The sequence below is a fragment of the Pteropus medius genome, unplaced genomic scaffold (assembly GCF_902729225.1).
Source record: "Pteropus medius unplaced genomic scaffold, Ma_sr-lr_union100, whole genome shotgun sequence".
Taxonomy (NCBI): domain Eukaryota; kingdom Metazoa; phylum Chordata; class Mammalia; order Chiroptera; family Pteropodidae; genus Pteropus; species Pteropus medius.
In genome coordinates, this window is record NW_024352787.1 from 30,548,405 (window position 1) to 30,569,649 (window position 21,245).

The window sequence follows — 21,245 nt, forward strand, 5'->3', positions numbered from 1 at the left end:
GGAGGGTGCTTACCGTTCGGAGCTGCAGATACACTCGCGGGGTGCAGCAGCACTGGCCCCAAGGCTAGCGTGGGCAGCGCCCACCACGCCGCCCATTCCCACGGTGTTCTCTTCAGGGGCTCTCACCTTCAAAACAATCTTCGGGGGTCACCACTCTTGATTTTCCAACAGCGAATATTTGAACGTGAACATGCACACACACGCGCGCGCGCGCACACACACACACACACACAGACCCTCTTCTAAAATTATTATGGTGCTTCCTTCCTTCCTTCCTTCCTTCCTTTCCTTCCTTCCTTCCTTCCTTCCTTCCTTCCTTCTTCCTTCCTTCCTTCCTTTTCTTCTTCTTCCTTCCTTCCTTCCTTCCTTCCTTCCTTCCTTCCTTCCTTCCTTCTTCCTTCCTTCCTTCCTTCCTTCCTTCCTTCTTTATTTTAGGCAAGGCAATCCGTGGTTGACCTCACAGATCACAAGAACCTTGTTAGCTTACGAGCCCTTATTTTTTATTGTTTACGCCTACAGCACCTGGTCTTCCTAGGTGGTCTCCCATCCAAGTACTAACCAGGCCTGACCCCGCTTAGCTTCTGAGATCAGATGAGATTGGGCTTGTTCAGGGTGGCATGGTCATAGATAATTAGCGACGATTTTCAATCGAAGGTCCTTTGGCTTAATTCGCATTTGGAAAAATGTGTTCCTTTAACAAGATGTAACCCACAGAACTGTGGCTCTGTCCCCATAAAGAGAACCTTCCACGTAGTTATTCAGAAGAGGAGCTTCGGCCCACATTTGCGTATCTCAAGGTCCTTGGGGTAGATTTTCTCAGAAGGATCAGATTGTGTCCGAGGTAAACACAGGTTTTTATCAGGTAGGAAGCACAGAGCTCCTTGCAAACTTTAAAGAGATTCTATCCATCTTTTTATCTATGGTTCAAAAATCTTGAGGTCCCCTTTCAGTCGGGGTCACCTTGACATCTGTGATCAATGTGGAAGAAAGAGTGGGCGGCCTCGTCGGAGGCACACTCGGCGCTTCGCAGCCTGGTGGCTCGGTGGCGGTGACTCTGCGCGACGGCGCCAGCTTACCCCTCCCGTCCTCACCTGCGGTCTCGGGCCGACTCGTAGGTCTACGGAAGAGAAGGAGGTGAGCAGGTAGATTTCCATACAGACCACCTGGAAGATCGCCTTTCCACCTGAGTCTGTGGTCTGGCAAAGACAGGGAGGCACCTGTCGAACTAGAAAACGGAGCTGAAGAAGGCCTCGCGGAGATCTGGGGAGATTGGGGTGCAGGAGCGGGGAGATGACACCAGTTTAGCAAATGCGGAGGCCGAGGGTCAAACGCGCTCGTGGAAGTGTGGGCTGGAGCTCAGGACAGGGCTGGCCTCCCCCAGGGCCACTCGCTGCTCTGGACGCCTCGCGAGTCCTGGACCAAACTCGGGAATGAGTGCAGGCTGCAGAGCTCCAGACCCCTCCCAAAGCCAGTGCCTCAGAGCCACCCGTTTCCCCAATGACGTAATTGGTCATAACGACATGAAAGCATCCTTTTGGAGCCTGGAGGGAACCATAGTGTCTCCAGAGCTCCTCTCTGCTGTCCGCCAAGGATAGCTCCGGTTACGTATGGCACAGGAGACAGCTCACGTGTATGGCTACTGAAGGCAGAGCCCTCCGGAGCAGCGACTGGCCTTTACCCCATTAGACCTCTGCTACTCACGTAACCTCAGCTTCCTCTGTTTGGGGCGACAGCTATGTGATAGCGTTTTGCTTTTCTCTGAAACGACACGAATGGGGATGGCTGTCGGGTTCCTCCCCTTGGGCGTGGAGAGCCTTCGCCTTCGTCTGGGCCCCGGCTGCTTCAGGTCCTCTCCTCCCTTCTCTTCATCGTTGCTTGTTCCTCCCCAGGACTCGCTTGTGCCGGCCCAAGTCTCACAATGACACACAAGGCGATCGCGAGAGCCGATGGAGAAGCAGATCCCGGCGCCCGTAGGTGCTGGGAAAGAAAAGGAAAGAGCCACCATTTAGCTGGGGGACAGGGTGACACCCACGTTCCTTTCAACGCCCTTCAGGCCTTCGCTCCTGGCTTGACATAGTGTAATGTGCTTTGCCATCTAGCATCTCCTTTTGTCCTCGTAAGGGTGAGTGGGTTAGGATGTTCGCCTGTCCCTACTGTACGGATGAGGAAACTAAGACCCCAAAGAGGCTGAGGTCATCAAGTGAAGATAGGTACCCGGGAAGCACTGCACCTGGGACTGGCAGCATCTCTCAGGGCTCACCCCCACCCCCTTCCTGCCGCACCTGGCAGCCTAAAGCACCGGACGCGAGCCAGTGGTGGCGAGATGACTACTTCCACATCTCCGACTTCGTGCAAAACGCTCTTCTGATGATTTACGTGCGCAACGCCGGTCCATCCTCGCCAAACCTGGCGAGCGTTTCCGCCCCATTTTACCGACGAAGGGTTACACGGGAGACGCAGCGAGCGCTCGTAAGGGCGTAATTTAGGTACCGGGTCAAGATGCAGCCCCAGCCCCGCCTCGCACTTTGGCCTGCACCACGGCGCTGAGCCAGTCAAGTTCACGGCTCCAGGGAACCGTTCCCAGTGCAAGGGCTGCATGAGTCGAGGCGTCCCCGTCCACCCGGGGGGCAGACTGGGCATGTGTCCCAGAGAAAGTGGAGTTGACACCCACAGCCCTCCAGCTCTGACAAACACGTGTCCTGGGGAGGGTCAGTGTTGGAGGGAAAAAGCACAATCCCTCCCCAGCCCTCCGCCGGTGACAGTGGGAACAAGATGTCGCGCAGAGCCTCAGGCTGGGGGGGCGACCGGCCATGCCCGAGGGGGTGCCTGGGCCGGGCTCCCCCGCCCTCGGGCAGGATGGGCAGCGTCTGCCCTCCGCCCCGTGGGGTCCCCGGTTTGGTTGGGGCCCCCCTCCACCCCCCAGCTCCCCGATCAAGCCGTGCTCCTAATGTGACGGGCGCTGGTGTCCATTCGCTGAGTGAAAAGTGGCAGGTGGCGCCCCCCGCCCCCACCCCGTGCCGCCCCTCCCCCGCCGCCACGACATGCCACTGGCTCTGCGCTGGCTGCCGAGCTGCCACCATGCCAGCTCCGCGACTCCCCAAAACCTGGGGGGCGAGACCGCAGCGGCACCTACGCCGGGGCGGGGCGGGGGTGGGGGGACCCGGCGCGGCGCCTCATCTCCGTCCGCGCGCGGAGCAGACAAAGGGATAATTATAAACTGCTCCTCTCATTGTGGCGCCGGGTGAGACATGTGCGCCCCGCTCTCCCTCTCCCTCGCTCTCCTTTTTTTTTTCTTTCTTTTTTTTTTTCACTCACAGAAAAGTAATTCTGTTGTGGAGATGGCGCCAGGTGCACGGGGTGACCTCACACACACCAAATCGGGAGCTGACATCCATCACACTTTGAAATTTTGGATTTCATCATTTCCTGATCTTTCTAAAGGGATCACAGCACCTGGCCCTCACAGCTGTAGTTCATTTAGAAAGCAATTTAAAAACCGAGAAAAAAGCAAATGACATCTTGCTGCCTCAGCCTTGTCATTAAGTATAGCAGAATGGCCTTCATTTATGAGGCACATGGCTAAGAATTAATATCTTTCAGGGCTTTCTCGAGTAGAGACTACAAAAGGTTTGAAAGACCACTAAGTAATTAGTGGTATGACTGAGGCAAGCAAAAAAAAAAAAAAAAAAAAAAAAAAAAAAAAGGAAAAAGGAAAGAAATCCCTCTTTTTCGTGCTACAGAGGAAAACCACCCGGATTTCGCCCTGAGCTGCAGCCGTGCGCACAGCGCGCTGCCAGCCGCGCTCGGGGACGTGCCGTGCGCTCCTGGTCCCCGTGGGCGCAGCCACCGCCCCGGGCCGCGTGCTGTGTCTCCAGAAACCTTGCGAGAGTCAGAAGTAAAAGCTAATTATTTTCAAGCGCTCTGCTCTGCTGGCCGTGCAGGACCCGAATGAAGGAGACTGCGTAGGCACCCTGCGGTCACCTGCAGACCCCCACCCGTCCACACTGCGAGCTCCCCAGTCCCGCCAGGCGGGGCGCGGGGCCTCGGAGGCCCGGGGGGAGAGGGAAAGCGCCGGCGACCGGCTCGGGCACCCGGCTCTTCCCAGTGTTTTCCACTCTTGAGCCGCATGCAATTTGGAAAGCTACGGCGGCGCCGTCCTGGCCTTGGTGTCCTTACTGCGCAGTGAGGGGGGTTCGCACACGGCCTCCGGAGCCCCTCGGGGAGCCGAGAGTCCAGCCCCCAGGCCGAGGTCGGACAACAACCTCGCGCTCTGCTCGGAAGTTTGGCCAGGCGATGTCCCCGTCCCAGGCGGCAGAGACCGTGAGGACAAGGCGTCAAACTGCGGTCGGACCTCGGTCTGGTTGTTAACGGTCACCACTTGCCGGCTGCCTCATACGGTAGGTGACACGCATGCACGATCCCTCATCTGTCTTGTCACCCTCCAGCTGGGCGCACCACCCCCTTCTGACATCTGAAGAAACAGGCTCGGCCAGTTCCACCCTGGGCCCAAGCTGCGCCTCCAGGGGCGGAACTGCTTGCTCTCTTTGTGAGAGTCACAGAATATTGTCCACTGGAGTGCCCCAAACCTGGGAGCCAGGTAGCCCCCACTCTCACCCTGCGCCCCACATCCACGCATACCTCTTTTCCGTAACCGGCATTTAGCTCATTAGGGTCGTACTGGCCTGCCACCTATGTGTTTTCCAACGTTCATTAGCATGTACGGGCCCCTAAATGCATCAGGACATGTACTGGGAGAGAAAAGGGTGTGTATTTTGAACACATTCTAGAAGCCCAACGACCATTCCAGGCCCGAGTGCTCGCAGGTGCCATGGCGCATTCCGTGTTTAACTCCAACAACAACCATATCAAGTGGGTGTTATAAGCCACCTTTCCTTAGCAGAAGACACGGGCGGAGGTGGCTCTGGTGGCTTTCGGTTGTAGGTTGCACTGCCGTCTCTGGCTGCTCACTTCCCTTCCTGTGAGAAGATTTTAGGTCCTGGCTCACTGTCACGTGACTTGCAGCGCCTCCGGTGTGGGGAGGACACAGCCCTGCCCCTTATGTTGCACGTGGCCATTTGACTTTCTTGAGCTCATGGACAGTGAGCCGCCACGATTCAAGTGGCCCTTTAAACCCATTTCGTGTTTCCCCCAGTTCTCCAGTACTTTCTCTCTGCCAAGAGATGGCACGTTCCCCCTGTGACTGCTCCTCAAACCTGGGTCCCCGGAAAGAGGACATGCAGAGTGTAGCTACAGTCACGTCACAGTGGCCATTGGACAATGTGAACATGAAATAATTTTTTTAAATGTTTTGTAAGCCATGGAGGTATTTTTTGTTGTCACCACGACACCCAAGTGAAAACCAGCGAGCGCACTCACCCGACAGCTTCAGGCAGTGGCTGCCTCTGCACCAATGCCATTCACAGTGCATGTTCCGTTCTGATTGGCAGTGTTTCTGTACGAAAACAGACCTGGCCAGCAAGCTTTTTAAAAAAGGGTAAAAATCAGGTAGAAGAATCGTTAGACCATCCAGTAGATAACTCCGTGGTCTGCAAACTGATGTGAGAAGATCAGCCACCAGGAAAGCAGATTTCTCTTAACCTCGGGGTGAACCAGAGGCACAAACGTGACCTTAAGAATGACACAGGTAAGTGACAGGTCCTTAAGCAGACAGGTATCATCACAGGGACGACACGGGCAAAGGGACTATACCGGCATCTCCAGCTTCAAGACAGGAATCAATTCAGACTTTCACACCCACGACACAGAGACGCCTGCTGTGCGGTCTCTCTCGCATTTATTCATCTACCTGTGTGTCTCTGTTCAAGGGGCCAGTTGCTTCGTTTTAAGATAGCCATAGAGTTGTCCACCGGTTACGGGGTCTTTCTTGTTTTTACGCATGCCTCGGTTCAGGCACAAGTTACATGCCGTTTTAGAAAGGCAGAGCTTCGTATATAGGGTGACCGACACCCTCGGTTTGCCTGGGACTTTACAGTTTTCTGGAACGTGGGACTCCATGATGACACCAGGATAGTCTCAGGCAAAGAAAGAGGCTTGGTCACCCATGAATGCTGGCACCTTCTCTTTAGCTGGATCACCGAATCTTTGTATATGCTCTCAGGCTCAGATGCCTCCTCGTGCATGAAGACTTCCTTCGACCATATTCCAAAGTCATAATGAATTTGCCCTCAGAATGGAGAAAAGCATGCAGATCCCCGTGACACGTTCAAAGGTCATTTTTGCACTCTACTCTATTCTTTCTTTTGTGTCATGTGTCTTTATTGTTAGAATGCTCCTAAGTGCTGATGGGATAAGCGTATTCTGATCGACTAGCTGGGCGTTAGAGTCTCCTGGTAAACTTTAAGAGGTGTCTGCCCCCAAGCTCGCCCACGACCAGCTAAGCCAGGATCTCCGGGGGTGGAGCTGGGGCCCTGACGTCACTATTTTGTCGTGCGTTTGCTGTTTTGTTCTGTTTGAAGCTTTGCAGGTGATTCTAATGTGTTGCTCAGGTTGAGAACTATGAATATGGCTCAACTCTCTAATTAACAACAACAACAAACTAACTAACTAACAAATGTTAACTATCTTACACAAGGTTTTACAAATTGCAGCAGCATCTTTTTAGATGAGAAGAAAATCAAGAAATTAAACCGTCTAATTCCTCATCTTTCATGACAATTTTTTTAATAGGTCCACCCATCTCTCCAGGTGTGTCGGCTCATGTCCAGGCTGCACCAGAATGTCCCCTTCCCGCTTCTCTCTTGTTTCCTTTCTCCCCACGTTGAGGAGGGGTGTGTCCATGGGAACAGAATGACTTGTCACAAACAGCAGGATGATTCAAGGTCGCTGAGTCGAACCAGTGATCGATGCTGTGGAAGAGTCTCTTTTTGCTTCCCAAATGGTCACGACACACTCACTGGAATGGAACTAGGTCACGGCCTGGGGCTGACAAGCCTCTCAGCAGTGGCACGCAGAACTTCTCACTGCGTGTGCCCTGACCGGTTGCAGAGAGGCCACGAGATTGCTGCTCTTAGTTTTCTGGTCGCCCGGGGAGGGTGTGGCAGGGCAGGGACCCTCTGTCTACGTCACCAGCAGGTTCTCCTTCCTCCACGGCACCGCGAAAAGGTGTGCACTTCCCACAGCCACCATGACGTGGAGAACTTCATGATGCACAGAAAACATTCGCTACATATTCGCTTCCTCAACGTCTTTCTCTTCCTGCCGGCAATGCTGCCCTCATCATATAAAGACTTTTTGGAGAAAAGTCTAGCTTTTCGAGCGCTGACAATAGTGCTTTCGCTGACTTTACTGTATTTAATTCTCAAAGCAGCCCTGTTGGATTTATTATAGATTAAGAAAGAGAGAATCGGAGAACTTGAGGATTTGCCCCAAGTCACACAATTAGGAAGCTAGAAAGGTCATTTAAAGTTGCCTATTTTTGTTTGCTTACTTATTTTTTTGACGATCACGCCATTTCTAAATTTGCCTTGATTTCACCTTACTGGTCAAATAAACAGATCGTTAAAGCAATACGATAACTTTGATTTGAAAGAGATATGGTTTCTACGGATTTGGGGTTGGTTTTTTGGTCTATGTTCTTCCCTTGAGAGTCAGCATTAGCATCTAGAAAAGAGAATTTAAAGAATTAAGTACCTAACATGTACAGTAATGGTTCACGTGACAGACCTGCATGTTCCAAAGATCTCAGGATGACCTTGACCTCTCTTATCCTGCGTGGTCAGAGTGGCCTTGTTCCTGAGTTTCTGGGCCATGCCAGATAGTTTAGCTAACCGTGGGACTTATGGTGGCTCTATATGTCTGTCCTCCTGAGGTTTGGGGCCTTGCTGTATCAGTGTGACCTCTGGGTTGATGGGGTCAGTTACATGGCACTGCAGACCTACGTGACCTAGTCCCCATTGAAACCTGGCACAACAAGGCTTGGGTGACCTCCTCCTATTCACAACACTTCCCACGTGTTGTCACACGTTGTTGCTGGGGATTTAAATGCTGTCCATGTGATCTCCTGAGAGAGGACACAGGCAGCTTGTGCCTGGGTGCTCCTGGACTCGGCATAAGTATGTTTTTTTCCCCTTGGCTAATTTTAACCTGCATTTTTTTTCACTGTAATAAGCTGTAGCCATGAGAATAATACCTTTTCTGAGTTCTGTGAACCAAGGATAGTCTTGGGGAATGTCCAATGCATGGCGCTATTTGGAGGCATACATGTCAGAAAAGCCAGAACATTGACATATGCCTGCTGCTGCCTTCTATGCGAAAGGCAGGGTCAACTGTCAGCTACACGCTCTATTAAGAACTTTATAATTATGCTCCTAAAAAAAGAAGGGTGGGGAATAGACATTCTATAGAAAAACTAGAAGAAAATACTCAGTCCGTGTTTAATCGAGTGCTGCAGTGTGTCGTGGCACCTGTCACCACTGTGGCATTTCAGGGAGACTCTGAGGAATACAGAGGTCAAGTCGTTTTTCTTAGCCATTAATGCCCTTGAAAGAATACAACCTCATCAAGGGCATTTGCCAGGAGTAGATTAACGCTCACATGCTTGGAAGATAAATTGGGCCACTGACATACCTTTATTATTATTATTATTTTTCCTTAACAGCCACAGAAAGCTGCCAATTTCACAAAACGAAGAGGTTTTTCTTAGGAAAGAGAGACTTAAAATCACTGGAAAATCAAACCATTCTTGCTAATGTTTTTTTTTTTTCTCCTTTTTTCTTCACTTTGTTTAAAAAAAGGAAAATGTGTCATTAAAACTCCATCTCTTTCCGTCTTCACAAAGCAGGGCACTTAGTGGACTGATGACGCCTCAATTCTAGCTTCGTAAAGTTTCCATCTCAGATGAAGTTTTTTGCAATCTGTATAACTCTGATCTTTAAAAATGAATGAGATGTATAACATCAGAAATGAAGGCAGCAAATGGCTGAACTAACCGTCTTAATGACGATTTTCAAAAAGAAGAAATATTTGATTATATTTTATTCTAAAAAGTTTATCAATCTAAGAAATAGTACAGATTTAAACACGATCCTTTTCTCTTTACCTCCAAGATGTATTCGCTATGAAAATAAGCTTTGTCCCAGGTTCGCAAATACTTCAAATGAAAATGCAGCACACAGGAAATTAGAAAGCGGGCCTTAGTAGAGAAATTAAGCTTTCGCTTACATCTGATTTTGTTTGGTTTTCGGGGAGGTCTTTCCTGAAAGGTCGGAGAAAAATCTTGCTAGCAATGCACGTATCCAACAATACGTCAGAGAGAAATAATGCTCTGCCTTACGTCCAGGGAGAGCTAATGAAAGGGGCGCCATTCGGGAAGAGGGTAGAAGCTGGGACTGCGTCTCGTCAGAAAGACGGTCTTGACAAACCGAGATAACGGCGAGAACCCGTCGAGGGTTGGGTGACGCGGGGGTCAGGGATGCAAGGCTCAGTGGAACACTGAGAAGCTTCCATGGCACAGGACCATGGGATGGCAGCCCGACCAAGATCCACACAGGGCGAGGGGGACGTGTGACATTCACCAAGGTGACTTTCTGGACACAGCTCAGTCAATTGCTTCTTAGCATTTTAGAAAGGACAATGTCAGAACTGTGCTTACTTTGAATGGGGCCTATTGCCGATTTCACGCTCCTTCCTCGAGATGTCATGTTCTCTGGATGCAGCAGTGGACGTCCCCGACGGCCGATGGCGGGGGACCCATCGCCACGGTTACCTCCCGGCTCCTTCCTTTGAAAATCTCATATCAAGTCTAAGTAAGGAGGAGAAGTGGAATGTATCATTTTCTGGTGTTTTGTTTGTTTGTTTGTTTGTTTGTTTTACTATCTTTGGTTGTAAATTGTACGCTTTCAAATTACACCTCGGAAGTGTTCTTAAAGCATGACCCGGAACCTAGTTGCACTCACACTAATGCTTGGGGGAGAAAGGTGTTAAACGCCTGACTATGTGCTCTGCCTGGTCCACCTTTCCCCGCCAGGGGTCTCCAGTGATGTTTACCGCTGATGATGTGACTTCTTCCAAGTGGGGGTCTAAGGGCTCTTCAAACGCTGGTGGGATTAAGAGCTGCTGTGCTTATGGCTTATTAGACGTCCGGGTCTTGTCATGACTTTAGGACTTTCTGTACAAGGATGCCAGTGTCTTCACCCTCCCTGAAGGTCTGTATGTATCTTTTACTTGGGGTCATTGCCATGTGCGATTATGTCTTCTCTTTTCTACTCTATTTGGTGATCTTCGATGGAAGAACCATTGCATCTGTGTCCCTCCCCATATGTCTAACAGTGCCTTTTATATAATGGACATCCTATAATTATTTACAGATTGAATGAATAAATGAATGATATCAGTGATGTCATCAATGAATAGAGGTCTAATCCATTACTTTGATGTATTTCAGCAAGTTATTAATTTTTACATTTACTGAGACAAATGAAAAATTAGTTGATAGTCACATGCTTGGAAGGATTTAATTCTGGTGACTTTTTGAAACAGAAATTTTCTAAGTGCCAATAAATAGCATTTACATTATTTGTCGTGCTCTACAATTTCATCACGATAATAAAATATTGTTTGGATATAAAAAAGGTCAGACTAGACTAGCCTGGGCAGTATCCAAACCATCTGCTTAGGTTCAAAAAAACACTCGCAGGGAATAAATATGTCTGTAATGAGCGTGTGACTTTTAGATTCGAAACCTTAAGTACAGAACTGAATAGCAGCTCCCAGTGACATCTACCAAGGAAGAAAACAGGCGAGTTACCACTGCTAGTCAGATGCGTTTGCCAAGAAAACTAAAGCGTTAAAATGTAGGTCACAGATGGGATCCCATTCTCTTATGGCGACAGAGTCTTAACCACAAATCGGAAACCCATACCTGGTCGAGGAAGCACCCTAGTCCCTGTTCGTGGGTGTAGCCCGGCCTTGACCATGGCCTTCTCTCCTCTCAGGGGTGAGTGAGAAAGACTATAACCCTCATTTAGTCAGGCATTTTTCACATCTCCCACCAAAAGCCAGGCACTGTGCAAATTGTTGGCGATATGGCAGCCAACCAGGCAGACTTCATTATTCCTGTGGAGGAGATTTTTGTAAAATGAACACAGTCTTTAGAGTCCAATCTAGGTTTGAACCAAACAATTTCTACGTATGAGCTAAGCCAACAGATAGACTCTCTGAGAAATCAGTAAAATACCTCCATCCAGAAAGAATGATGCGATCGGAACAGCGGAATTTACATAACTCCGCTGGAAGGGTACCAGAAGGGCAGAGGAAAGACAAGGAATATGTGAGGTCGACGGGGACAGAAGATGTGACAGAAATGAGAGCCACATGGACGGTGAACGGACGGAACTACTCTACAAATCGATATTTGCTTAAGTCCCCTGAAGAATGAAGATGGCCCTTCACCTTCTCAGGCAAGGAGAAATACGATCTCTGCCCTGTAAAATGCAAGAAAAACTTCAATAGCTTCTAGTTGCTCTTTTTTTGACAATGAATATGAACCCTCAAGTCAGAACCTGCCAGTTACATACAGATTAAACTCTATTTTAAATGTTATTTCAAAAAAATCACTGCACAAATAAAAGCTTTATAATAAATAACGTTAAAAGATCTGATTGAAAAACATGGCTTCACTTGTGAATTTCAACGTCTCTGCTCTTATCGAAAACTTTGGAAGCAAAGGCAGGAGGGCAAAGCGTGGTCGTCCAGGCTCACTCTTCTCCCTGGCGGGGATGAGACTTTTACTCAGGCTACGGATGACCGCGGCTATCAGCCTGGTGTCGAGTTTCCAAACCAGCTGGCGTGCCCTTCGCAGTGTTCTCGGTCACTATTACTGCGCACCCACAGCGTGCACACGAGGGAGAGCTGCCAGCCGGTGAATGCTAGAGAGGACGGGGTGCAAGGTCAAGCAGGGCAAGGAAGGTAAGCAAGCGATTGCTAGGATTATATATTAGAAGTATTTTATAGGAATGAGGCAGGCCTTGGGAGAGCCAGAAATGGGGAAAGGAATAAGTTGAGAGAGGGCGGGCAGGGTCGGCCCCTCTGAGGATGTCCTTTGGCAGAGATGGACGTCTGAAGAAGGTGCAGTCGTCCAGAGCTGTGATGCTGGGGGTGGTGGGAGCCTCTCCTGCAGGAGAAAATGCATATGCGAATTCCCCCAAGAGTCTGAGGATATGCAAAACACTTTGCATATAAGAAGAGTGAGAGAGAATCAGCAAGACACCTAGATGGGGCTAGTACACCATATTCAACTGGTCACCCATGAACTCTGTGAGAAACAAGAGTCATGCAGGCACATGTGACTTGAAACTTTCTGAATCCACTTTCTGCCATAGAAGCATTACAAAGAGTAAAACAACAAACTCTGATCTTCTGACATGACATCAAATGAAAACATTAGTCTACACATTTGTAAATACAGCATAATTACTACATTGCAAAGGAAAACTTTTTTGTGGGTGAAAATTCTGGAAAGGAATAAAACGATAAGTTCGTAGTGAGGGTGTAGTTCGTTAGAGGAGCGAGCAATTTTCTTAAATAATATTTCTCTTTTATTTTGTTTATATTTATATGTTTTTCCTGCTTTTAAAGACACAAAATTATATCAGTTGTGATCATGGGCATATGGCATGGTCATCGGTTCCTGCGTGGCTCACCTTAATATTTATTTGTTTAGTTTGTCTGAGTAATCTGAAGCCAACCTAATCCTCCCTTAACCAAAACAAAACATCAGCATCTCAACAACAACCTGCATTTAATCCCAGGGCCCCCTTCCACCTGCTCGCTTTCATCCCTACAGGTCGCCGGCCCCTCTGTCATGGAGTGATCATTTCTGTTCCTTTCTTTCTTTTTTCATAATTCTATTGCATCTCTAAGCACAGATACAATGAGTGATTTTTAAAACTACAGTAGTTTTTAACTTTATTAAAAGAGTATCATGACGAATGCAATCTTTTGAAACTTCTTTTTCGCATTTAATATTATCTTTGCTTCCTCATCCATAATGGCTGACTACAGGCCACTGTGCGGAGGAACCCGATTTCATTCACGCACGGCAGTTTCTGAGCTCGCTCCAGATGTGTGCTAATGCGAATAGAATTCAGAGCACATTCTTGCGCATGTCTTCTGTGGTTCATAGGCAAAAGGTTTTCTTGAATATGTGCCTAGGGCTAAAATTGCTGAAACATAGGTTAATGAGTACATAACTTTACATGAAAATGCCTAACTGTCTTCCGAATGCATTGCCTTAATTTTTATGCAATGGGAAACAGAGTCTGTGAACACATAATATTCCGATACTTGGTATTTTCAGATTTTTTCCCTCTAATTGAATAGACATTGAAGGAGATTCCATTTTAGTTTTGATTTTCAGTTTTTTGGTCATTACAGATACTGGCCACATTTTTCTCTTTTATGAGAATCTGTTCATCTTTTTGGTCCATTTTCTTATTTACAAAAGGGACCTGTTCTTTCCTTACCGATTATACAGTTGATGCAGCTCTTTTGTTGGTTTTGTTTTATGCGTTTTTTCTCTTAACTGACCATTTTTACTATTTCAAGGCAATATAATGAGAAACAAAGGTAATTTTATTAAAATTAACTTAATCTTTAACAAGCAACTCGCTTTGCTTTTTTTCGGATGGGGGGGTGTTCACATAATATTAACCCATAGATTGTATTAAAAATTGGGGTTTTTTTTTAATTAGTAAAAGTAGTACTTAATTACTCTGAAGTTAAATTGTGTTTCTTGTCTGAAGATAAAGATTAATCTTTTCATTATGGCTTGCTGTGCTGAATGCATTGTCCTTACCCAGTGAACTCAGACACATTTCTTTGAGATGTAAGTTTTCATGAGGGAATGGGTCTCTGAATGGACTCTGATACATCGATCAAACTGCCATTACTGCATCTGCATATAATTTTCCACATATATTTTAGAATTTAATGTTCAATGTCTGAAAAGAAAAGTCCTCTGGGTTTGAACCACGCATGTCTGTCATTCGGAGTGAGACCTGGCGGCAGCGTCACGGAGGCTTCAGAGCCACAGCATGTCTTTCTGTTCATTTTACATGGGTTTAATTTCCTCAGCAAAGCTCGATAGTTTTTAAAGTATCGAACGTGCACATATTTTTAAAAATGTATCCCTAGGCATTTTGTGTTTTTATTCTATTATAAATGGTATAGCTTTCTAAAATTTCTACTTTCCAATCGATTGTTGCTGATATGTACAATTGATTTTTGTATATTGTCCTTATATTTATAACATCACTAGTTTTTTTTTTTACTAGTTCTAACAGCGTTTTTTGGTAGATCTCCTATAATTAGGTAAATTAACTTTGAGTCTTAGTACTTTTTAAATAGAGTCCTCAGAGGTTTTTATCTTTTTTGTTTTATGTAAATGATTATGTGAACCACAAATATAGTTTTACGCTTCCTTTCTAACCTATGTGCCTCAAATTGATTTTTCTTGTCTTATTACACTGGCTAGAGCCGCCAATATAATGATGAATAGAAGTAAGAAAGAAACAATGCAGCAATCATCCAGCTTCAAAAAAACTTTAGGTCTTTCACGATGAAGAACAGGCTAGCTTTAGTGTGTGTGTGTGTGTGTGTGTGTGTGTGTAGGGTGTCTCTGTGTGTCTCTGTGTGTGTGCTAGGTGTGTAGTGTGTGTGTGTGTGTGTGTATGTGTGTGTGTCTGTGTCTATGTCTGTGTGTGTGTTCATCAGTGTGTGTGTCTGTATGTAAGTCTGTGTGTGTGTGCATTTTGTTTCGTTTAATTTTAGAAGCTTTTTGGTAGGCCAAGAATTTTCCCTTTTGTTTCTAGTTTTTTTGAGAGTTTTAATAATGACTTGATGTTGGCTTTTGTTAAATACTTTTTTATGTTGATTAAATTGAACATATGTTTTTTCCTTCTCTTTATTCTGTTAATTTCATGAATTGCATTGATTAATTTTTAAATGTTAAACCAAACTTTCATTCTTGGGCTAAAGCTCACTTTGTCATAATATATTATATTTTATATTGATAGATTTTATTTGCTAATATTTCATTAAGGTAATATATCCATAGACAGGAAAGTTATTGGTCTACAGACTGTTTTGTAATGTCATTTTTATAGTCACCTACAGAGGCATATGTAGACTGACACATCACACACACACACACACACACACACACACACACATCAAGAAGGTAGGAAACTGTTAACTTCTTACATAACTGAAGTCTCAGAGGACAGCAGGGAAGACCTGTAGTGCTGGCCTGAAGTGGCTTGAAGGATAGTACAGAAAAGAGAGTGAGCTGCATTTTAATTGGGGTTTGGGGGTGGGGCTGGGGTGAGTCCCCACATGGGGGAAGGGGCTCTAGTTGTTTGAATCTCACACTGGCAACAAAGGAGAGAACATCCAGGTTTTGTCACCAGAAAGGACCCAAGTCAGAAGGCCTAATGAGTAGGGAGCTTGCCTCTTTGATCTGCTCACCGCGTGGATAAATGTTACGTGGTGGGCTTCACATAACACTTTCCAGTGTTACGGCTGCTTATAAGGAGCGGGTAAGCCCAGACCACTCACACGGGCTTGGGATAGCCAGCTGCTCTGGACCCTTCACTTTTCTATGTGAGATGTAGAGTCACGTTAACAAGAACTACGAAAACGCATTTGGAGTTTTGATTGAAATTGCATTGATTCTACCAATTAAACTGGAGACAATGGCATTTTCACAATATTAAGTCTGGTATTATCTCTCTCTTTACTTAGATTTCCATTAAATGCTCTTATCTTAGTATCTTATTTCTAAACTTTGTAATGTGCTTGCATTGCTCATATAATACACATTATTTGATAGACCCTTATGAGGTTTAAAGATTTATGGAAAGATCAATTCAACTGTTCCTTAAGTAGTCCTCTAAATTTAATTTAATGCTCTCTGAATACCCTAATTGTACTGACTTTAAACAGATAAATCTAATCTCTAACATTATTATTTAGTTTCTACCATTTAAAGCACACTTTTACAAACTTTTTATCTGTTGTGCAATGGATCTTCACTAAAAACTCCGGATAGAAAGCAGAATTGGTATTATTTGCCTTATTTATGGATGGAGAACCTGGACATAAAAAAATATATGTTCCAGTTTTCACAGACAGCCTTTAATTCAATGTTATTTTCATCAACACCATGTTTAGATCATTTCAATCTATTCTACGCAGCAAGGTGCAAGGTCACAAGATGATAAGATGCTGTCATTAAATGTAAAGCTTTCCAAAACACATTTCTAGTTTACAAGGTATACACATCTCTATACTCCCCGGATGTAGCCAGACTTGGCCTGACGGTCTCCTAAATGGCACATTTCGTGTCTAGTACTAACTGGCAGTCTGCCTGCCCGACCGGAACAAAGACACAGAAGGTCTCTAAATTTTATTGTTTTAGTACATTCTCAATGATGGTGGATGCGATCGGTTGTTTTCAACACCTTCAAGTCACTGACCTCTTCTCGGAAAGAATTTTAAATTTGTGAGAGTAGATTGAACGTGTAACTCAAGGAGAGAATGGCTTCGCCGTTCATGGTGGCCAAGAACTTTGTCTGCGTTAAAATCATTTCGCCCACCAGCTCTGAATGCTGGTTCATTTCACCTTCGTGTTACAGGCGAGGGTCCTTAAAGAGTAGTGGATCAATGACGTAAGACCTAGACACCCTGACGTCATATTCGGATGATCTCTCCCTCAGATATGTGTTCCATCATGTACCAGAGAGGTTGACAAATAAATATCTAAAAAATAACAAAAATATCAGAAGCTTCCACCAAATTCTGATCTTTTAGCACTATATTCAAGAATGAGCTGATTGAATAAGAAAAGTAAGAAAAAGTAGAAGTAGCTGAATTTAGCTTCTTATAATAATTCAGGAACTTTGCTAGAACAAAGGTCAAGAACAATGACATATTTGTCATCGAATACCTACCTTTATGAGGAAGGTACTGATTTTAATCTTCATGTTATATATGAGAAAACTGAGCTTAAAGAGATTAATTTTCCAAGGCTATGCAGCCAGCTGTAACAGGCGGATTGAAATCTAAACCCGACTGACTCCTAAGTCTTTGTTTCCCTGCGTGTGTAGGTGAGACTGACTACGTAGCATGTGTAGGTAAAACAGTCCTGCACAGTCCAGCCTTCATAATAGGATTTTTAAGCCAAACCCTTCCAACATGTGGAGCTCCAGAGCACTGGGATTGCTTAGACTTCTGTCCCAGTGCCCCTTATATTATAGTGAAGGAGAGACAGAAAGATACATAAGTGAATAAATAAGATTTTAAGATAGTGGTAACTACTAGGACGGAACGTATGGAGATGCGCTGATCAGTAAGTGACTGTGGTTGCAACATGAAAGATGCAACCGGAAAGTCACAAAGGAGTCAGCTACGCAAAGGTGTGCGAACGGGCAGAGGAGGCTGAGGGAATAGCAAGCCAGGAACACAAGGGTGGAATCACGGGACCTTGCTGTGTACAGGGGAGACCGAGGCCGCCAGCCTGGCCAGAGTCTGGTGAGCGAACTACAAAAGGGAGCATAGGGAGGGCAGAGACAGGATCTCCTAGACTCACGCGACCTTGGCCAAGAACTCGAAATGCATTCTAAGAGGAAGCTTCCGGAAGGTTCGGAGTTGGGAAGGAGCAGGTAGAAAATATAATTTGGGGTTTAAAAATATCAGTCTGTGTGGAGGATGGAGGACGGATTATACAAGGACAAACATGGGAGGAGAAAGACTAGTTAATCTGAGCGATGAGTGATGATTCCTTGGACCAAGGTGATAAAAGTGGAGAAAGCTAGAAGTGGATGGATTAGAAATAAATACGTTCTGTTTTTGTTTGTTTGTTTGTTTATTTGTTTAATAAATCGGTGGTACTACCAGATTAGATGTGGGGACAAAGGAATCGACCGCTCTTACGATTTTGCTCGAACAGTTGGATGTTGGTGCCATTTCCTGGGATGAGAAAAAACCTAACGTCGAGACAGGAGAGGCAGGATCAAGTGTTTGCGTTTTGAGGGGGACGTTTATAGCCATGCAAAATGTAAGACGCCTCTGAAGCATCCCAGTAAGGATGGAGGGCAGAGACATTTAGCATTTGACTAAACATCTGCCACAGTCTTTGAGACAGAAAACACTTTGTCTCTATTTTGCTGGATGTTTAGTGAGGCCTGGAGGGGGCTTATAACTTTCCAAGGTCGCAAAATCGGGACGTGTACAGCTGGGCGTCTCGCCGAGATCCGATGGACCCGCGGGGTGGCGCGTTTCCGCGGGACCCACGTCCGCCCTCCCCACACGTGCAGGCGGCAGTGCAGACGCGCGTGGCCCGTGCTGCAGTGCAGAGCCGTGTGCACGAGTTTTGCACTTATGAAACGCGGCGCTGGAAGATTCGCGGCCTCCTGCAGAGTGATCGTTTCCCAGAGAAAACACACAGGTGCACGGGGACCGCCATCTGCAGCGATTTCCCGCAGGAGCTATCCCTCAACGTCCCCGTGGAAACGGAGGCCTGCGACTCCAGGGCTCCAGGCTGCGGGCTCTGCTTGGGCCTTGCCACCCGAACGCCCTGACAGCGGCCAGCGCCTGGGGCCTCCGGGTCTCCCCGCGGCTCACGGCTCACGGGCGGGGACGCGGCTGGTGGAACGGACGCTAGCAGGGGAGAGCTGGTTTGGGGGTGCGCTGTGACGTAAGTTCGCGGCTGTTTAAGATTCGAGAACGAGATCTGCAGAGCAGCCTGCGGGGCCAGAAGGTCCCTGGCTCCCCGTCCAGCTCCTTTCCCCCAGCGGGACGAATGACCTACTTACGGTCCCCACATGGAAAACCAGCTTTCTCTCCTTCTGTGCAAACTGCTCCCCATAGCGCAGCTGCATTCAGCTCCTTGTCGAGGCCCCCGAGGTCCTGCCACACAATGGCCCGGCTCCGGGAAGTCGGCCCCGGGCGCTGCCACCGCCTGGTAAGCGGACTCGGGCACACGCACGGTCCGGTCGCCTCCGGGTCCTCAGAGACCTCTGGGAAAGCGCCCGACGTGCCCACGACAGGGTTGAGGCTCTCAGAGGGTGCTGGCAGGGATTCAGCTGCCCAACAGCTGCAGAAAGCTTTAAAGGACAGTGTTGCATAAAAAATGGAAAATGTTGATTGAGGACATATTGCCCTTGATTGAGCGCTGAAGGAAACAGCCGGCAGACAAATAGATGGGAACGAGAGGCAAGGAGCAGAGGGCCGGGGAGGGACCGGCTCGCCCGCCGCGCCAGCTGTGGAGGAAGCTCGGCGGGTCACCTCACGGCAGACGTGGGGAGCGGGGACGTGTGCCGTCCACCCAGAAGCCAACCCGGGACCCTACTGAGATCTTGCCACATTTTGCTGGGCTGTCTATGCTGAGAACGGCCACGCCTCTCCTGAACATGCCTGTGTGGTGGGTTCCGGGACATCCTATCCTTGGTGGCTTTGCTAGAGGCCCCAGAAGCGGGGAGCGGGAAGGGGAGACACGGCCAGTGGAGCCAGGCTTGGGGCTTTCTCAGCCACTGACCTCCGAAGATGTAATCTGGTTGCCAGTGGCTGTTTCACTGTCTGTCCCCGTGGGGGAGCTGGCTCGCCACGGGCAAACGGAGAAGCTCCGTCTTCTGCCCTGCAGTCGCTTGGCTAGTTGTTGACCTGTGACTGTCCTGAAGAGTCCACCCATTTCCCACAGTTCAGTCACTCGCCGGTTATCACTGCCTGGGAAGTACAGACTCCTGAGGAATGTTCTGGATTTCTTTTATCGCGAGAAGCTGTTTTGCGATCTGAGCAAGAAAAGAGTTTTCCCCTAAGATGGCTCGCACCCACCGTTCGGCCCGACCTCACACCTCGGCGGAAGTCCTGGGTGTGTGTTTGACAAGTGACCTCCTTCCCGCAGAACACACTCGCGAGAGGCAACTGGGGCACCGGTCAAACCCCAATCAAAATGACGGTCGCCCTTCGGCCCCACGGGGCACTGTCGGGAGAGGACACGTGTCCGGGCTCCCACGAAAGCATCGTTAGCACGGGAAGCAGTGACGAGAAGCCACGGCCGGCTTATGCACGTCCCTCTGCTCGATCGAAGGGTCGCGAAGACTGGTGTTTTTTTAAAGTCGTCCTTAAAATACCCCACCCTGCACATTGCACGGTGGCTCTCAGCCGTCGAGAAGAGGCCACCACCGCTTTAGCACGGTCGTAATTAACGCAATTGATATAGAAAGTACTAGATGTGGCGCTTCACCTTCGCGACCCCGGGCAGCACGGCCCATCGAAAATGTGCGGGGTGAAGGGCTGAGAGGGACGCCAAAGGCCCTGATGACACAGCCCCTCATAGTCCACGCCACGAACAGCGGACCGCGTGACATCGCTACTAACTACCGGTTGGATCAACAGCTGCATAGGAGAGTGATATTTTTCTGGGGTGACGTTACTAGGTCAAAGGCTTATGCCCTATCAATTCTGCTTTTAGAAAGATGTCGTAAGGAAATGTATAGATGGTCACCAGACTTATGTAAAATTATGTTCAACGCAGCATTTTTCGTGAGAAAAAAATTTAAAGAACCAGATGTTTAGTTATAAAGGCTTAGTTAAATAAATTTTATCAACCATGTAGTACGGCACTATGTAGATGTAAAATGTGATGTTGTAGAAAAATATTTATCCATATAAAAAGACATTTAAAATGTTTGATGAAAAGAGTAAAAGAAATTCCTAAATTAAGTGTACAGTATGAACCATTATTGGCGGTTCAAATATAACATACGCAGATATACTGGAAGGATGATAAATATTTAAAACATATTACCGACCGTGTTTTTTGAATGAGACAAGAGTGTCTCTTATTACCTTATTTATTCTCATTTAAATTGTGAATTTATTTCAAAATAAACACATATTCCTCATGCAATAAAAAAAAAGTAAAAAAGAACTTTTAATAAAAGGAAAAACCTGCATAAATTAAATGCAATTTAGGAAAGAGGAAGCGCGTAGCCACCACCTACCAGGCACAGTATGGGGCTGAGGGGACAGGTCGGTTGTGTCCTCCTAGGACTCCCCGCTCTGGAGAGCAGAACGGGGACAAATGCAGAGGGCGGGACGGTAAATCCACTGGCAGGGTCGGTTTTCCGAAGGTGGCCTCGTGGGGATATCTCTGGGCCCTCGTGCCATCTTCCCCGTGTTTAATTTCAGAATATATCTACGCAGAAATTCACCAGCTGTCATCTACA

The 21,245-nt window shown here is 47.3% G+C and overlaps 1 pseudogene; it reads right to left on the reverse strand.

The window, feature by feature from the left end:
• Window positions 1-510: 510 nt before the first annotated feature.
• On the reverse strand, window positions 511-629 carry LOC120591958 (uncharacterized; annotated as a pseudogene).
• Window positions 630-21,245: the final 20,616 nt, after the last annotated feature.